General features: G+C 44.1%; 1 protein-coding gene and 1 pseudogene across 1 annotated transcript in view; both read left to right on the plus strand.

Moving 5' to 3' along the window:
• Positions 1-530, plus strand: part of LOC125909078 (disintegrin and metalloproteinase domain-containing protein 21-like) — a 2,448-nt pseudogene extending 1,918 nt beyond the window's left edge.
• LOC125909081 (disintegrin and metalloproteinase domain-containing protein 21-like) overlaps positions 1-12,313 on the plus strand; it is an 88,913-nt gene that overhangs the window by 73,109 nt on the left and 3,491 nt on the right. The gene's annotated exons all lie outside the window — the stretch shown is intronic.

A 12,313-nucleotide genomic window follows, 5' to 3' on the forward strand; every position in this document is an offset into this window, starting at 1 on the left:
CATGTGAGAACTGGTACCCCCTGTGCTCCTGGAAAGTTCTGTCAGGACACCTACTGCACTGGAAGTGTGGCTCAGCTGAATTATGACTGTATCCCACAGAAATGCAGTCACAGAGGGATGTGCGACAATAAAAGGAACCGCTATTGTCACGTAGGCTGGGATCCTCCATGGTGCACTGGACGAGGCACTGGTGGGAGCACAGACAGCGGACCCCTCCAAGAAGAGTTCAGTCAGTCAGGCAAAGTCATGGATCTGTGGTATATCTCAGAGTGGTTTTTGGTCACATTTATGCCATATAGCTGCAATCCTCTTTGGTATTGCCACAAATTTCAGAATTATCAATACTGAGAAAGTTCAGGAAGTGATTGTTGGTGAAGACAATCCATAATTCAAGCACCAGACCCCTGAACAACTATAGGCAATGCACCTGGCACATCTGTGAAAATACAGTAATGAGGCCACATAGCTGACATCCATGTTTCCGGGGCTCTGCAGGAGACACAGGGGTCCCCAGCACATCCCAACTCTGACACCAGGTATCTCATGGGTCACTGACCAGAACTCTGAAATAAAACTTGAAAACTGCATGGTTGTGCTCTCTACGTATATTTCTAAGCATCCAAGAGCCCAAATTGGGCCTGAGACTCTGTGCCGAGGACCCGAGTCAGCAGGCGTGTCTTGAACTGAAGTGTTTAGTTCCAGAATTAAGAGAAGTTGCCACAAGCTCCTTTATGGACACATTCATGAGTTTTCTCCAAAACTGTGCTCTTGCGCACTGAACGTTTTCTCATTCTCCAGGTAATCTGTCTTCTTCCAGTCCCAATGTGGGGTCAGGTTAATGGTGGACTACAACCCTCCCAAAGCGCCTCTCCCACACTGGGGTGTCTCTGGGCTGTGGGGGAAGAGGATGGAGGTTAGGTTCCACTTAGCACAAGCTGTGCCTCCCTGGAGAGCAAGTTTCCAAATGTGAGAGACTGAGACCATCAGGATGAAAGGAGCACCCAATGAAATGAATCAGAAAGGTAGGCACAAGTACCTATGGATGACTCTGGCATCCAGAGGGAGCCAGTGAATATGAATCCCTGCTCTCTTTCTTTTGGCTACTTCAGTGAGTTTAACCTTAGATAAGAATCTGCCTAGGATTCCAACTTTGGTTTTCTAAGAGCCTTCTAGAATAAACACACAGAGGTGAGCCTGTGAAAAGTTCGGGACTTCAGCCCCATCCACTCCTAAGTAATCAGGTACTTGCTACCATGATTTCTATGTCCTTATCACTGGGAATGTGCAATCGAGGGCTGTGCTTTTCTGGGTCCTTGTGCCCCCTTGTTCTGGGCTCTTAAGTCATAAATCCTGTGTCTCCATTTCCTTTGTTGTGTGTGTACTGAAACCCCACCTTCAGTCAGAAGGGCCCCACACATCTCATGTACCCAAAGCAGGAGCAGGGATTCCTAGGGAACCCCCTGTCAACCCCTGAGCAAGTGGCTCTTGCTTCTTCCTTCAGGAGGTCACAGTCTACATTTTCTTGATTCAGTACAACACCTGGGGTCCCCCAATACATTTGCCCCAAGGATGGGATTGGTAGCCTAGGTGGCGCCCTCCTACAAGCGTTAGAGCTAAGAAGGGCTCACTAGTTCCTCACCCCCACATCTCAGTTGATCTGAGATGTACCCCCCTACTGGCCGTATTCCTCGCTGCTGTTGACAATGGCTCCCTATTTGACAAGTGTTGAGTGTGTCACCCCAGTGTGGGAGGCCTCAGCACACGTGTCTGGGAAGAGCTAAAGTCTATATCAGGTCTTCCCTGTCATGATCCACTACAACAACATGTGCAAGGACCAGCGTGAAAGACAGAAATGATAACAGGCACTATACCATCATGGAAGTGCAAGATTTGCTGGAATAATTTGTCCAAAGGGAGGGAGACGAGGACACTGATTGGCTCTTGTGGGTCTTTGTAATTTTCTCCAAGCTGTTGCTTACAGCACTTGACATGCTAAAGCTGGCTGGATTGGACCAAGACCCCTAAATTCATCATTCACTGAAAAACTCAAGGTATGAATGTCCTGTTTACTTAGAGACAACCTAGAGAAGCCCCCAGACATTTCACTGTTTCAAAAGGCCATGGCAAGCACACCAAGGCACAGGTCAGGAGACACACACCAGGGAAAAAGGGGAAGGCTCTGAGGAAGAGGCTCCCTAGGGCCCCAGAGCCCACAGAGGTAGGAAGAAAGAAGCTCTGATTCCCAGGGCATGGATTTTTGTGGCATGACAGCACAGGCCCACTGGGAGAGGTCAAGCCCAGGTGACTCAATCCAACTCTAAGATACAATGGGTACAATTCAATGGGTGTTTTTTTGTTTTTTGTTTTTTGTTTTTTGTTTTTGTTTTTTTTGGTGTTTTTTTTTTTTTTTTGGCCTTATGTCATGCGCCCACGATCCCTTGTCCATTTCCAACCTGGAGGAGAGGCACTTGACAACAGAATCTAAGGAGTTCTTCATGAAGGACCACTCTGATTTTAATCCTTGTGCCAATACAATTCATGGAAACACCAGCTTTAGTACAGAAGACATTAGCATGCATGCCATAGTCAGATGTGAAAAGGAGAATTTTCAAGAAGCCCAAGACTTCTTTGCTGCAAATGCTGATGGGCTCACCACCTCCACAGATAGGAGCCCATAGGAGTGTCCATTCGGCATATGGAGACTGGGGGACTCTTATCTGCCCCATTCAAAGGGTGGCACTTCAACTCAGCTCTCTTGCTCTAGAGATGATGCCCACACTTCTCTTTATGCACAGCTCTGAGAAAAGGGGTCCTTAATGACTTAATCTCATGACAGCCCAAACACAAGTCAGAAACCTTTGCTCAGACATTTGCGATCTTCAAGAAACTGCTGTACCTACCCTTTGGGTGGGTGCCATCACTTCTCTGGACATGACAGCCCTGGTAGGGTGAGCTGGGATCCCAGTGGGTGGGAAGATGCCAAGGCCCTGCCTAGGGACCTGGAGGTTCATGGTGTATGTCCTTCTTCAGGGGACAGCTGCCTGTATACTTCTGTAATTACCCTGTAAGACACAGATATAGACACTTTATTTCTCTCATTGACCCTGAAGTCAAGGTACAGTGCTTCCCAGGAACCCCTCCAAATACAAGTGTGGTGCCCTTTATCTTACAAAGTATAAAGGGAGGGATAATAGAAGTGTCTCAATATTCCTTAGATGTCACCATTGGAAGAATCTTTACTGAATCTTTTATCAATGGTAGCCCCTTTGACCCTACACTGTCTTCCTAATGGTGTGGATGACCTCATATGCCATCAAGGCCAGTGGGAACAAACCCAGTGCCTGGCCTTCCTGGGGGGAGCAACATATAAGGAGATTTTAGGACTGCAAATTGCACCACCCACACCCGATTAACTCAGGACATATACATCAATATTGTGTGCAATAGAGGACTGAGTTATTGCAGTCCATAATTCAAAATTTATTGAAGGAGCAGGTCATTAAACACACCATTTCTCCTTTCAGCCCACCCATTTTACAAGCATTAAAGCTCCCTCCTAACAGGTGGCGCTTTACAGTTAAATACTGAAATGTAAATGCCCAGCTGTCCATAAGATGGCTCACATTCCCAAGACTGTCTAGGTAGTGAGGGTATCTAAAGGGCCACAGAGGAGACTTTGCCATTACTGAGCTAGCCAGTATGTCCCATTCAGCATCAATGACCAAGGAGCCCCAGCCACAGTCTGCTCTCAACCAGTACATCTCTAACCTGCTGTCTTCAGAATTCCTAACAGCCCAAAGAGTTCCAAGATGTTAGCCTGACCAGCTCATGTGGAGCCTGTCATGAATTCCCCCTTCTCTGGCAATTGAGGCCCACTATCACTGGTCAATTCTCATGAATTACTGCAAGTATGTGAGACATGCGATGCCTGCAGCCCTTCAGCAGCTATAAGGTGGGTTTTGTCACCTGATTGAGCTACTCCAGATTTTCGGTCTACTTTCACATGACTTGTGCTGTTAGGCAGACTTACCTGGAAGTGGCTGAGCTATGTCAGTTCATGCACGGGTGGTCTGAGTTCCAATGAAACATTTTGTTATGTGGAAAGTGTTTGTGCCATGGGGGTTATGCTGGAGCACCTATTGGCCATCTGGCACCAGGTTGCCTTGCTATGTCACCAAGAGAGAGCACATCACCATGCTTGTCTTCATGCAAAGGGAACTATTCTCTCCCAACAATTCACCTGAGCAAAGGACCATCCTGAAGCTTCCATCAAAGTTGTGGTCCCAATAAATGCAGTGGAAGGAAAAGCAGAGTGACATTGCAGTTCTGGTTGTGGATACAGCATCCTTCCATTTCCATCCACATGGTGCATTCACCTGCTTGCATTGGCAGGAAAAAACACTACTTCAGGGGCTTACTTGCTATCCTGATGTCAAAACAATTGACAATCAGACTGATTATTTACTGTAGCCGGGACTTGGAAAACTGGTGTAGGGGTCTGTGTCTGACCTGTTGAGATAACTACACAGGTGAATGGGGCAGATGCAGTCTGAAAGACAGACAGTTGTAGAGGGTCAGAGGGAGAGAAGGAAACGTAGTCAGTCTTTAAATAGTAGGGAAAGGGTAGGCTCCATTTTAAAAAGTTTTTTTTTTTCCTGAAAGGAAAGAGCCAGAAAATGAAACTGGGTGGAAATGCAGTTTTTTGATCCGTGACCTACTATGTGATGCCATGTGCTTCCAGAGCCTGGAAATTGGCTCTAGGAATCCTTACCTATGGTTGTCATGGGGATGGCCATCAAGGGTCTTGACGATGGCATTTTGCGGAACTATTTTGTGCAGCTTGCGTGAATCCAGAGGCATCTTTCCCTAATTCTGATGGCAGTGTAGTTGGTTAGCAGTTCGCCATAAGGTCCTTCCCAGCGAGGTGGCACTGGGTGCTCTCTGAAGACCTGATGAGCTTCCAGTATTCTGTAGAAAGCGTGGCAAGGCTTGTCAGTGGCAGAGGCCATGTTCTTATTGTCTGTGGATGATATGACCCAAGTGTACCAGTTAGTTCTTGGACATGTATATGCATGGCATCAACTTGGTCATATAAGTTATCATAAAATTCACTCAATCAGTAATGAAAGGGTTAAGGATTCCTTTCTAAAATACTATTGCAAAAGGGGTCAGTCCCTGCCTGCTATTTGGAGCATTGTGAATCTTATTAAGGGCCAAGGACAATGATTCTGGACGTTCCAGACCAGTTTCCAGGCGGATTTTTCCTGAAGGACTTCTGTGTCTATGTTTTCATGTTCTGTATCTGTTCTCCTAATCCTCATATCTTCATTGCCCTCTTCTGTGATGATTGAGGATGATGTGGGGTATGAAATTCTAATTATCACCCCCAAGTCTTTGCAAGTACGTAGTTTGTCTATGTGCTGAAGTGAGTTCCTTGGTCTGGCTAAATCCATAATGGAAAGGCAAATCCAGGAACCGTTTCAGGCATTACATTCTTTAACACAGTCATGGCATTAGCATGTCCTAACATCGTCCTAACACCTGTTGTTATGGTTGTTGTTTCTATGGGTGTACAGAATCACATGAAATTATTCCCACCAACACAGACACATGCACACTTGTATGAAATCTTCTCTGTGCATAAAACATCTTTAGGGTTAATATCATATACTGTATGATTTTCAGTCATGTCCATGCATAGTTAAATTATTGCTAGCCAAATGTATAGTATAGGAATGTCTTCTAAGAATACCTTTTTTTTTTTGGCCCCAGCTTTATGGAGATATAATCAACATATAACATTATGTAAGTTTAAGTTGTACAATATGATGCCTTGATACATGTATATAATGCAAAATGTTTACCAAGTTGAAGTTAGTCAATACATTCTTCAGCTAATTACGGTAAGAACATCAAGCAACTTTCAATATACATTATGTATATTAATTATTGTCATCTTACTGTACAATAGATCCATGGAAGCTTTTTGTCTATCTTCTAACTGGAAGTTTGGACACACTGAGCAATTCGACCACCCCCATTTTCCCTGCCCCTCAGTCCCTGGAACCCACCATTGCACACTCTGTTTCTGTGAATTTGATGTTTCTAGACTCCACATGTAAGTGTGATCATACAGAATGTGTCTTTCTCTGTCTGACTAATTTAACTTAGCATAATGTCTTCAAGCTTCATCCATGTAGTCACAAATGGCACGATTAACTTTTATATGGATGAAATCTATCATCTATCTATCTATCTGTATCCATCCATCCATCTATCTAATCTCACATCTTCTTTATTAATCTCTTGATGAACAGTTAGTTTTTTTCAGTGTCTCAGCTATGGAGAATAATGCTGAAATGAACATGGGGTGCACAATATCTCTGATATAGTGACTTCATCCCCTGTGTATATCACTCAGAAAAGGGATCGCTGGGCACAACCATACTTTTGTTTTTCATTTTTTTGAGAACTCTCCATATTGTTTTCAGTAGTAACCTCATCAGTTTACATTCCTAGGGACAGTGTACCAGGTTTGCTTATTTCCACATGCTCACAAGCATTTGTTATCTCTTGTCTGATGGTAACAGCCATAATAACAGGTGTGAAGTGTTATGGGATTGTGGCTTTCATTTGCATGTCTCTGGTGATGAGTGATGTTAAGCACCTTTTAATGCACTTGCTGGACGTTTGTACATGGACTTTGGAAACATGCCCTTTCAAGTCCTCTACTCCCCCATTTTTTAATTGGGTTGCTTGTTATAATATTGAGCAGTATGAGCTTTTTTTAAATTTTGGATATGAACCTCATATCACACATGTTTTACATTTTTTTCCATCCCTGTAAAATGTCTTTTTCTTTGGTGAATGTTTCTTTTCCTAAGCAGGAGATTTTTAGTTTGATGTGTTCTCACTAACTGATTTTTGTCTTCATTGACTGTGCATTTGCAGTCATATCCGAAACATTATTTCCAAGACCAAGGTCAAGGAGATTTTTGCCCATGTAGTTTTTAGGTATGTTATGGTATCCCTATCTGGTTTTTGTGTAAAAGGAAGGCAGGCATTTTAAAACTAATGGGGACATTCACTCTTCCTCTCAAGTTGGGCACCAGCGGACAGCCCCTTTGTGTCTCCAGCTGAGGAGGGAACCCCATATGCATAGGAGGAGACTGCCAGAAACCAGGAAAGAATCACAATAAAGGATTAGAGGGAAAAAGATCCCGGGGCTCACACGTGGTCAGCAGTAGTTTCTGTTCTCCCCAGCTGGAATAAGAAAATACTAAAATACAACCTTGTACTTCACCAATCATGACACAGAATACTGGAAATGTTTCCTCAGTAAACTCAGAGGAAGCTTCAAAGTAACAACCAAAAGGATCAAATGGCTTGCAAACTAATAGCCAACCAGAATAAGACACAGAAAATTACAAAGCAATTTTTTTCATCACCTATAAAGGTAAAATTGGCAATGTCCACCTCCACATCCCAAGGAAGTATGAAGCATTGGTCTCCATAATGAGGAAAAGTAGTCATTCATAGAAAGTGACCCAGCAGTACCACAGAACATGGAATTGTTAGAGAAGTTCAGGGTGCTAAAACTGCATATCCCATATTCACTAGCTTGAGGAAAGATGGAATGTGTTGAACAGAGCCATGTCTCTGGGTCCAAGTCCCTACCCATGTCCATGTGAACACTGTTGACCATGGCCCACTTGCCTCTCCCACACCCACCCCAGCTGAACTGATGAGCAGGGTCACCCAATGCCACACCCTGGGACTTATACCTAAGCCCACAGGTGGCCCCCAGGTGCAGGGTTCTAGCCACCTGGCACAGCCCTCTCTTCTGTCAGATGATCTAGACCTGGCTTTTCTGAGGATCTTCCATTTATCCATTCTCACTGGCAGATGTCCCTGAGCAGGGGCATGAGGCTGGCAGAGGGCCAGGTCACCCTGAGGGCACCCCTCTTGTTGTTTGCACTATGGGCAGTGCTGGCTCCTGTCCAAGGTTCTCAAGGTCGTCCCTCATGATGCTACATCTCCTCTGAGGTGGTATTTCCCAAGAAGGAGCTGAACCACAGCAAGGGCGTTCAGATGCCTTGCTGGCTGTCCTATAGCCTGCGTTTGGGGGGCAAGAGACCAAAACTTCATTTTTACTTTCAATTTCTACTAAAAATATTCCTATTTGGGAAGAGAGGGGAAGATGGCGGCGTAGGAGAATGCTGGGCTCACCTTATCATACTGATGGTTTAGATTCCACCCACATCTGCCTAAATAACCCAGAAAACTTCCAGAAGACTAGCTGAACGGACTCTCCAGGGCCAATCACACACCAGAGGCTTACGGAAGAGGGTAGGAAGGGCAGAGAGGCGGTACATGCTATATGGATGGTTGGGAGGGAGCCAGGGCAGTGGAGGGGCAGACCGCCTGGCAAGACACAGCCCCCAAAGTCTGGGTTGCAAAAGCGGAGGGGCCAGACTCCATGAGTTCTGACAGACAGTGGGGTTTAACATCTGGGATGCTAAAAGTCAACAGCTCTGCTCTCGGAGAGCTGGGAAAGCAAGAAGACACCTGGAGGGAGAGTTGATGAGTCCTGGAAGATAGAGCTCAGCTTGGTGGGAAACAAAGGCAGTGGCCAGCGCCATCTCCCTTTCCCATCCCCCAGCCGAAATCCCAAAGGGAACCAGTTCCTGTCACCCAACTTGCTTTTATCACGCAAACACCCAGTGCTGTGCTTCTGTGGATCCATCCCTCTGGCAGGTTTGCCTCCCTCATGGTGCTGCAGGGCCCCTCCCACAGGGGACCACTGACGGCAAAGCGAGCCCTGATGGCACTTCCCACTGATGGCAAAGGGAGCTAAGCCTGCCCCTCCCGCCACTGTGCACCTTGTGGATACACCCCAGGTAATATGCCAGATCCCATCAAAGCAGCACAAGCCTGGAAGTGTGCAAGCAGTGCAGACAGGGGCCACACCACTCCACAGTGAGTCCTGCCCCTGGGAGAGGGGAAGATAAGGTACACACCAGTCTGACTGTGGCCCCAGCGGTGGGCTGGGGGCAGACATCAGGTCTGACTGTGGCCCCGCCCACCAACATGAATAGACAATTCTCTAAAGAAGACATCCAGATGGCCAACAGGCACATGAGAAGATGCTCAACATAGCTCCTCATCAAGGAAATACAAATCAAAATCACACTCAGATACCATCTCACCCCAGTCAGAGTGGCTAAGATGAATAAATCAGGAGACTATAGATACTGGCAAGGATGTGGAGAAACAGGAACCCTCTTGCACTGTTGGTGGGAATGCCAACTGGTGCAGCCACTCTGGAAAATAGTGTGGAGGTTCCTCAAAAAATTAAAAATAGGTCTACCCTATGACCCATCAATAGCACTGCTATGAATTTACGCAAAGAATACAGGAGTGCTGATGCATAGGGGCACTTGTACCCCAAGGTTTATAGCAGCACTTTGAACAATAGCCAAATTATGGAAAGAGTCTAAATGCCCATCAATTGATGAATGGATAAAGAAATCGTGGTTTCTATTCAAAATGGAATACTACCTGGCATTGAGAAAGAAGGAAATATGGCCTTTTGTAGCAACGTGGATGGGTCTGGAGAGTGTTGTGCTGAGTGAAATTAGTCATATGGAGAAAGACAAACACCATATGTTTTCACTCTTATTTGGATCCTGAGAAACTTGACAGAATACCATGGAGAAGGGGAAGGAAAAAAAAAGTTAGAGAGGGAGGGAGTCAAACCATGTTCCCTGATGAACATGGATGCAAAGATCCTCAACAAGATATTAGCTTACTGGATCCTACATACATTAAAAAAATTATTCACCACGACCAAGTGGGATTTATACCTGGGATGCAGGGCTGGTTCAATATCTGCAAAACAATTAATGTGATTCATCACGCCAATAAAAGAAATGACAAGAACCATATAATCTTCTCCATAGATGCAGAGGAAGCATTTGCCAAAATACAGCATCCTTTGTTGATAAAAACCTTCAAGAAAGTAGGGATAGAATGAGCATACCTGGAGATCATAAAAGCCATGTATGAACGACCCAACGCTAATATCATCCTCAATGGGGAAAAACTGAGAGCTTTCCCCCTAAGGTCAGGAAAAAGACAGGGATGTCCACTCTCGCCACTGTTATTCAACACAGTATTGGAAGTCTTAGCCTCTGCAATCAGACAACACAAAGAAACAAAAGGCATCCAAATCAGCCAAAAGGAGGTCGAACTTTCACTCTTCACTGATGACATGATTCTCTATGTGGAAAACCAAAAACTCCACCAAAAAACTGCTAGAATTGATTCATGAATTCAGCAAAGTGGCAGGATATAAAATCAACACAGAGAAATCGGTTGCATTCCTATACACTAACAATGAAGCGACAGAAAGAGAAATCAAGGAATATTTTCCATTTACAGTAGCACCAAAACCCATATACCTAGGAATAAATCTAACCAAAGAGGTGAAAAATCTATACACTGAAAACTATAGAAAGCTTATGAAAGAAATTGAAGAAGACACAAACAAATGGAAAAAGATTCTTTGCTCCTGGATAGGAAGAACAAATATTAAAATGTCAAGACTACCCAAAGCAATCTACATATTCAATGCAACCCCTATCAAAGTGACACCAGCATTCCTCACTGAGATAGAACAAATAATCCTAAAATCTGTATGGAACCAGAAAAGACCCCGAATAGCCAAAGCAATCTTGAAAAACAAATCCAAAGTAGGAGGCATCAAAATCCCAGACTTCAAGCTGTACTACAAACCTGTAATAATCAAGATAGTATGGTACTGGCACAAGAACAGACACTCAGATCAATGGAACAGAATAGAGAACCCAGAAATGGACCCACAGACATATGGCCAACTAATTTTTGACAAAGCAGGAAAGAATATCCAAAGGAATAAAGACAGTGTCTTCAGCAAGTGGTGCTGGGAAAAGTGGACAGCAACATGCAGAAGAATGAACCTGGAACACTTTCTTACACCGTACACAAAAATAAACTCAAAGTGGATGAAAGACCTCAATGTAAGACAGGAAGCCATCAAAATCCTCGAGGAGAAAGCAGGCAAGAACCTCTTTGATCTGGGCCGCAGCAACTTCTTACTTGACACGTCCCTGGAGGCAAGGGAAACAAAAGGAAAAATGAACTAGTGGGACCTCATCAAAATAAAATCTGCAAAGCGCTGCACAGCGAAGGAAACAATCAACAAAACTAAAAGGCAACCAACAGAATGGGAGAAAATATTTGCAAATGACATCTCAGATAAAGGGTTAGTGTCCAAAATCTGCAAAGAACTTATCAAACTCAACACCCAAAAAACAAATAATCCAGTGAAGAAATGGGCAAAAGACATGAATAGACATTTCTCCAAAGAAGACATCCAGATGGCCAACCGACACATGAAAAAATGCTCAACATCACTCATCATCAGGGAAATACATATCAAAACCACAATGAGATACCACCTGACACCTGTCAGAAAGGCTAACATTAACAACTCAGGCAACAACAGATGTTGGCGATGATGCGGAGACAGAGGATCTTTTTTGATTGTTGGGGGCAATGCAAGCTGGTGCAGCCACTCTGGAAAACACTATGGAGATTCCTCAAAAAACTAAAAATAGAACTACCCTACGACCCAGCAATTGCACTGCTAGGCATTTATCCATGGGATACAGGTGTGCTGTTTTGAAGGGACACATGCACCCCTATTTTTATAGCAACACTACCAACAATAGCCAAAGCATGGAAAGAGCCCAAATGTCCATAGATGGATGAATGGATAAAGAAGATGTGGTATATATATACACAGAGTTTTACTCGTCAATCAAAAAGGATGAAATCCTGCCATTTGCAACTACGTGGATGGAACTGGAGGGTATTATGCTAAGTGAAATTAGTCAGTCAGAGAAAGACAAATATCATATGACTTCACTCATAAGAGAACTTTAAGAGACAAAACAGATGAACATAAGGGAAGAGAAACAAAAATAATATAAAAACAGGGAGGGGGACAAAACAGAAGAGACTCATAAATATGGAGAACAAACTGAGGGTTACTAGAGGGATTGTGGTGGGGGGATGGGCCAAATGGGTAAGGGGAATTAAGGAATCTACTCCTGAAACCATTGTTACTATATGCTAACTAATTTGGATATAAATTTTAAAAAATAAAAAAAGAAAATTAAAAAGAAAAAAGAAAAAAAACTTCCTCTTGGAGGATTAGCCTACCATTTGTTCAAAGGAAATTTAGACATGGTCCCACTACATTTATATG

Source organism: Panthera uncia, assembly GCF_023721935.1.
Source record: "Panthera uncia isolate 11264 chromosome B3 unlocalized genomic scaffold, Puncia_PCG_1.0 HiC_scaffold_1, whole genome shotgun sequence".
Classification (NCBI taxonomy): Eukaryota; Metazoa; Chordata; class Mammalia; order Carnivora; family Felidae; genus Panthera; species Panthera uncia.